A 6,899-nucleotide genomic window follows, 5' to 3' on the forward strand; every position below is an offset into this window, starting at 1 on the left:
AGGGGGCAGCTTCTGCCAGAGCTGAGGGGCTACAGTGGGTTGGGAGGACAGGTGCCAGTCTTGCCCATCTTGGTGGTTGAGAAAGAAGTAATGAAAGAGGCAACCACAGCTCTGGGGGCAGAGAGACGGGGGCCCAAGTCTCGGCTTTACCCTGGCCTAGGTCTGCGACCCTGGCCCTAAGTCCCTTAGGCCTTCTGAGCGAAGCCTTTTCCTTTCGCCACAGTCACGGAATCCTTCTCCAAAGGCTGAGTGGGCCGCGCCTGGGATGTGTGGCCCTGTCAGCAATGAGAATGGCAGAGGCAGCCGGGCACTGGCTTGGGGAGGTCACCTCTGCTGGCTTAGCTCTGCCAGAACTGGCTGTGGGACCAGGCAGGGGGAAAGTCACTTCCTCCTTTGGGACCTCAGTCTTTTCATTGGCAAAACTGGGGAGAGCATTTTTCCTCCTTACAGAGTTGGGAGTGTGTGCTGGGGGCCGGCCCCTGGGGCAACCTGGGTGCCGATCCAACCTGTGCAGCCAAGCTCAAGAACAGACACATTTTCCTGTGGAAGGGGAACACCAAGCCTTTGCCCTGCGCATTCTAGAAATTGCTTTTAGGAGTAGACAAGCGTTATACAAGGTTTTTATCCTATTGTTCCAAAAATGATTTAATACTCAAAAAAATTAAATTAAATTAAAAAAATCACCTGTGCACAAGGTGACAAGCCTGAGAAAAGAGCCCGTGGAAATCCCAGCGGTACTTTAGTCAAGGGGGCGTGACGATTCTTCTGCTGCTGTCTTCCCACATTGCTGGCTTTTGGAGTCACACCCACATTGTCAGCCCACATTGTCAGCCCACATTGCTGGCTTTTGGAGTCCCACCGCACCTTCGCCTGCCTGCGGTCATCCTGCAGCATGGAGGGAACCCTGTGCAAACATCAGTTTCAACAAACTGCAGAACTAGACTTGTAAAACACTTTGAATGAAGAACAGAAGGTTTCCAAGGTGCTTCTTCCTGCACCCATCACCGCTCTTCTCTATTATCTTACTGAAAAATAATTAGGAACTATTTACATCACTCAGACGTGACTTCACATAGAAACCGTATGTGAAGAAACCCTGTGAATGTCAATATAGACTCCAGGAACGCCGGCACCTGTGTCACAGCCCCACCGCTCAGCTGAGGGTGCAGGGCCATGGTAAGAAGATGCCAGGGGCCGGCAGCCAGGTGTGTCCCATCTGTTTTCCTGAGCAGTGTGGTGGGATTGCAGGGAGGAGCTGAGAAAGGTGGGAGAGAAAAAGAGCCAGGGGTTTGGGCTTCATCCTGAAGCTGAGAATGCTTTTCCAGAAGTTAGAACTGGGCTGTCCTATGGACTTCTTCCTCCTTTTTAGTATTAATAGAAACAAGATGTGAATTGGGAGAGGCAGACTCTTCCATACCTTCTCAACTCACACTTGGGGAGCACTGGGTTCACTGGCCATATTTTTAAATGGCTGACACTGAAAGGTGCTTTATCTGTTGTACCTGGCAGCATCAGAAAGGCTGACGTGGGGCTGGCCGCAGTGGTTTATGCCTGTAATCCCCGCACTTTGGGAGGCCGAGGCAGGTGGATCACTTGAGGTCAGGAGTTCGAGACCAGCCTGGCCAACATGGTAAAACCTCGTCTCTAATAAAAATACAAAAATTAGCCAGGCGTGGTGGCATGCGCCCGTAATCCCAGCTACTTGGGAGGCTGAGGCAGGAGAATCACTTGAACCCAGGAGGCAGAGGTTGCAGTAAGCAGAGATTGTGCCACTGCACTCCAGCTTGAGTGACAGAGCGAGACTCCATCTCAAAAAAAAAACAATAAAAGGCTGACACAGAATAACTACATAACCTGGCCTGGTTGATTCTGCGGCTTGGAGAACTCTTCTTCAGATCATTCAGCTTGGTGGGTTCGTTTGGATTCTGCACCAGTCAAAACCTGACTTTCTAAGGGGGACAAAGGAACAGATTCCTCTTGAAATTCAAGGTCTTGCTTATGAAGCCCTTTCCTATCCCAACATTATCAAGCCTTCTCTCCTACTTCTCTCCAAAGCAATGGTGTGCTCTCGACTCACTGCAACCTCCCCCTCCCAGGTTCAAGCTATTCTCCTGCCTCAGCCTCCGAGTAGCTGGGATTACAGGTGCCCGCCACCATGCCTGGCTAATTTTTGTATTTTTAGTAAAGATGGGTTTCACCATGTTGGCCAGGCTGATCCTGAACTCCTGACCTCGTGATCCGCCTGCCTTGGCTTCCCAAAGTGCTGAGATTACAGGCGTGAGCCACCGTGCCCGGCTGCCTCTTATATTTTCTGTTTCAATATTGAATTAGCCTGGGATTTATTTTTATGTGTGGCACAATTTAGAAATCCAAGTTGCGCTCTCTCCTCCCGCTGCCCAAGATGCTGAAAGGAAAGAAGGCTAAGGGGAAGAAGGTGGCTTCAGCCCCTGCTGTCGTGAAGAAGCAGGAGGCCAAGAAAGTGGTGAATCCCCTGTTTGAGAAAAGGCCTAAGGATTTTGGTATTGGACAGGACATCCAGCCCAAAAGGGACCTCGCCCGCTTTGTGAAATGGCCCCATTATATCAGGTTGCAGCGGCAGAGAGCCATCCTCTATAAGCGGCTGAAAGTGCCTCCTGCGATTAACCAGTTCACCCAGGCCCTGGACTGCCAAACAGCTCCTCATCTGCTTAGGCTGGCCCACAAGTACAGACCAGAGACAAAGCAAGAGAAGAAGCAGAGGCTGTTGGCCCAGGCCGAGAAGAAAGCTACCAACAAAGGGGACGTCCCCACTAAGAGACCACCTGTCCTTTGAGCAGGAGTTAACACTGTCACCACCTCAGTGGAGAACAAGAAAGCTCAGCTGGTGGTGACTGCACACGATGTGGAGCCCATCGAGCCAGTTGTCTTCCTGCCTGCCTTGTGTCGTAAAATGGGGGTCCCTTACTGCATTATCCAGGAGAAGGCAAGACTGGGCTGTCTAGTCCACAGGGAGACCTGCACGACTGTTGCCTTCACACAGGTGAACTCGGAAGACAAAGGTGCTTTGGCTAAGCTGGTAGCAGCTATCAGGACCGATTATAATGACAGATACGATGAGATCTGCCGTCACCGGGGTGGCAATGTCCTGGGTCCCAAGTCTGTGGCTCACATTGCCAAACTCAAAAAGGCAAAGGCTAAAGAACTTGCCACTAAACTGGGTTAAATGTACACTGTTGAGTTTTCCGTACATAAAAATAATTAAAATAATACAAATTTTCCTTCAAAAAAAAAAATCCAAGTTGCTTTTTTCATCCTTCAGAACAACAGCCAGTAGCTCTGAGTCTGTCTCTGAAGAGGCAAATCCTTCCCCCATTTGAAATCACTGTCATGTCCCAGGTTCCCAACTGCTTGGAGACCCTGTCTTCCGCTCTCCTGAGCTGCAGACACTCCGCTGTTTGCAGGTGGGAAGCTCCATCATCAGACCTGCATCCAGAGGCCAATCCCTTTTCCTTGCCTGGGACTGTTCTTGAGTATTTCCTGTCCACCTTGTCGATTTCTATGAGCAACGCCTGGTGAGATTTTGCTGTTTGGTATAGGGAGAAGTAGCATCTTCCCAGTATCAAACCCTTCCCTCTGGAACACAACGTATTTCTTGATTCAGATCTTTCCTCTCTCTCAGGAAAGTGTGACTATTTTATCCATGTGAGACCATTTTATCCATATGAGTTTTTGTTGTTATTGCCTTAAACGTTTGCTAGTGAGTTGTGGAACTGCGTGTGACTTGCTCTGGCCCTCCAGGCCTTTTCACTGTGAAGTCAAATCTTTCTTTAGCTGGTCCAAAGTTTTACTATGACTGTTTCCATTTCACGCTTCTTCCACCCCTATCCCATTTTGCAGGGCTGTGGGGAAGAATCACCTGGCTCCATCTCTGCACTATCTGTGTCTGTGTCATTATGCCTTCAGCCCACTACTGAGTCTCTGTATTTTGAATTTCAACATTTTTTTTTTTTTTTCTGAGTCTCACTCTATCGCCCAGGCTGGAGTGCAGTGGTGTGATCTTGGCTCACTGCAACCTCCGCCTCCCGGGTTCAAGCAATTCTTGGGCCTCAGCCTCCCAAGTAGCTGGGATTACAGGCGTGCGCCACCATGCCTGGCTAATTTTTGTATTGTTAGTAGAGACGGGGTTTCACCATCTTGGCCAGTCTGGTCTCGAACTCCTGACCTCAAGTGATCCACCCACCTCGGCCTCCCAAAGTGCTGGGATTACAGGTGTGAGTCACCACGCCTGGCCTGTGATTTCAATTTCTAAGTTTTTTCTCACCAGTCCATTCTCTTTTTAATGGACACGATGGCCTCCAAGTCCCTTTGTGACTCCTGTATGAACATGTCCACCACGGCTAGCGCGTGTCTCAAGATACTGATGTCCTCAGATACCTGGCAGCTCCTTGTTGCCTGCTCGTATCTGTAGACGAGGCCCAGACTCCTGCCACAGGTGTGGGGAGAAGCCCTGGCTCAGACGCTGCCTCCGCAGCCCAGGGACGTCCTCCTGTCGTGTTTCTGAATGCCGGTGTGGTCTTGCCTTCCACACTGGGCTTGGCTGTGGCTTGCCACCACCTGGTCTCCAGCACTCTCATCTTAGTGCTCACAGATTTTCTTTCTCCCTCCACAGCACATCTTCTAATACAAACGTTGATGTTGTGAGTATGCATTTGTATTTTTAGAAACATCACCATCCCTCCTGCTGAGCTTTTTATTCCTGCTCACTGTCTGCAGGCTTTGTTTAGGATCCTCACCCACCTCACAGGACTTCTATTTTTAGAGCTCATGTTTTCCTGTGTATTTTAAGATCAGAGCAAACACGAGCAAAAATTGACACATTTTCCTTTTTAAAAAACCTTTTTCTTAATAAAGTTTCGAGGACACTTCATCGACACAACTTGTTTTCGTGGAAAACCGTCTCAAATGTCTCAGGAGTAAGGAGCGGATGATGCCTGAGATTTTCTCGATTCCTGCAGTGAAGCTTTTTCACGATGTAGTTCCTTCACTTTGAGTCTCTCAAAGGCCCCATGTTGATCTGTTTTCTATTTATTCAATTGTATTGATTGCATATTTGCCCAGGAACAAGGCCTGCGGGTGCTTCCTAGGTCTCGCGTTTCCACTTGCGTGTGGTGCAGGCTTTCAGAGCTCAACCCGGAGGGGCCCGTTTCCAGTTCAGTGACCGGCCATCCGAGGGCTGGGGAGGGGTGTGGCCAGGCTCACCCAGACGGGGAACTCGGGTCACACACGCCTCCACCTGTTTGGGTGAAGCCAGTGAGCTGGGGCCAGATGACACCTGACCTCCCTCCTGGAGCAGGAACGGAGGCTCCTTCCTGCGTTTCCCACCTGCTGTGCCCAAAGAAGCCTCCTAGAGCTCGCCCAGTGCTCCAGCTTCTCAGCCCACGTTCCCCAGGGCTCGGCTCCTGTGTCAGCCGTGTCACCTGCGAAATGGCTCTAGGGCCATCACGCCCACTTCTGCCCCAGGGTCCACTCTTGACACAAGGGTACCAGGCAGGAGCTCTGGCTGAGTCCTCAGTCTCACCCCTTTGGAGAGTGAGTCCTCCATCTGGGGGACAATCAGTGGGTCTGGGGCGGCCAGGCCGACTGGCCTCAGCAGCGGGCGCACCGCTGAGCTGTGACCGTGCACCTCAGGCACATCATTTCGGCTAACGTTCACACAACTGCACCCCCTTACAGATGAGCAATGGGAGGCTCCGAGGGATGAAGCAGCTGCCACCGCACACCCACCGCACCACAGGGCGGCAGCACTGATGCTGAAAGCCACGTCTGTTGGCTTCCGAAGCTCCTGTTGTTAATCGTGGCTATGTTTCAAAAGTGCAGAGAAGAAAGCCTGGAAATAAATAAGGGGCGATGTCAAGGTTGCCCAAGTGGTGCTCCTTCTTTATCCTTCTCATATTCTAAAATTTCTAGAAGGAATTAGACAACCAAAAAACCTAAGGGATGGTGACTAGTTAGTCTCAAAATAAACTCAGAATATTAAAACTGGTAAGAACTTTAGAAACCAAGGAGTTCAACCCCTTAAGCCAAAACCTGCACAGGTAGGTGACCTGCCCACAGCACCCACCTAGGACCACAGCCCGCAGTGAGAGCTGGGCTACTGGGCTCCAGAGTCCAGCGCTCACTGTTGCAGAGCCAAAGGTATGTGTTCTGGAAACTGCAGCTGCAGATTCTGCACAAGTCTCTCTCATCCACTGGCAAAACCACGCCACCATTTAGGAAGATACCAAGATAGGACCCATGAATCACGACAGCTTCATTTAAAAGGGTACAGGCCGGGTACGGTGATGCATGCCTGTAATTCCAGCACTTTGGGAGGCTGGGGCAGGCGGATCACTTGAGGCCAGGAGTTGGAGACCAGCCTGGCCAACATGATGAAACTCTATCTCTACTTAAAAAAAAAAAAAAAACAAAAATCGGCCAGGCGTGGTGGTGCGCACCTGTAGTCCCAGCTACTCGGGAGGCTGAAACAAGAGAATAGCTTGAACCCAGGAGGTGGAGGTTGCAGTGAGCTGAGTTTGTACCCCTGCGCTCCAGCCTGGGCAACAGTGAGATTGTCTCAAAAAGAAGGGTACAGGCCAGGTACAGTGACTCATGCCTGTAATCCCGGCACTTTGGGAGGCCAAGGTGGGAGGACTGCTTGAGGCCAGGCATTTAAGACCAGCCTGGGCAACACAGGGAGACCCCATCTCTACTAAAAAATATTAGCTGGGCATGGTGGTGCACACCTGTCGTCCTAGCTACTTGGAGGCTGAGGCGGGAGGATGGCTCAAGCCTGGGGGTTCAAGGCTGCAGTGAGCTGTGATCACACCACTGCACTCCAGCCTGGGTGACAGAGTAAGACCCTGTCTCAAAAAATAATAATA

The 6,899-nt window shown here is 50.8% G+C and overlaps 1 pseudogene; it reads left to right on the plus strand.

Annotated features, from left to right (window-relative positions):
* The first annotated feature begins 2,401 nt into the window (after positions 1-2,401).
* Positions 2,402-3,272, plus strand: LOC100442978 (large ribosomal subunit protein eL8-like; annotated as a pseudogene).
* The last annotated feature ends 3,627 nt before the right edge of the window (positions 3,273-6,899 follow it).

The sequence above is a fragment of the Pongo abelii genome, chromosome 18 (genome assembly GCF_028885655.2).
Source record: "Pongo abelii isolate AG06213 chromosome 18, NHGRI_mPonAbe1-v2.0_pri, whole genome shotgun sequence".
NCBI lineage: Eukaryota > Metazoa > Chordata > Mammalia > Primates > Hominidae > Pongo > Pongo abelii.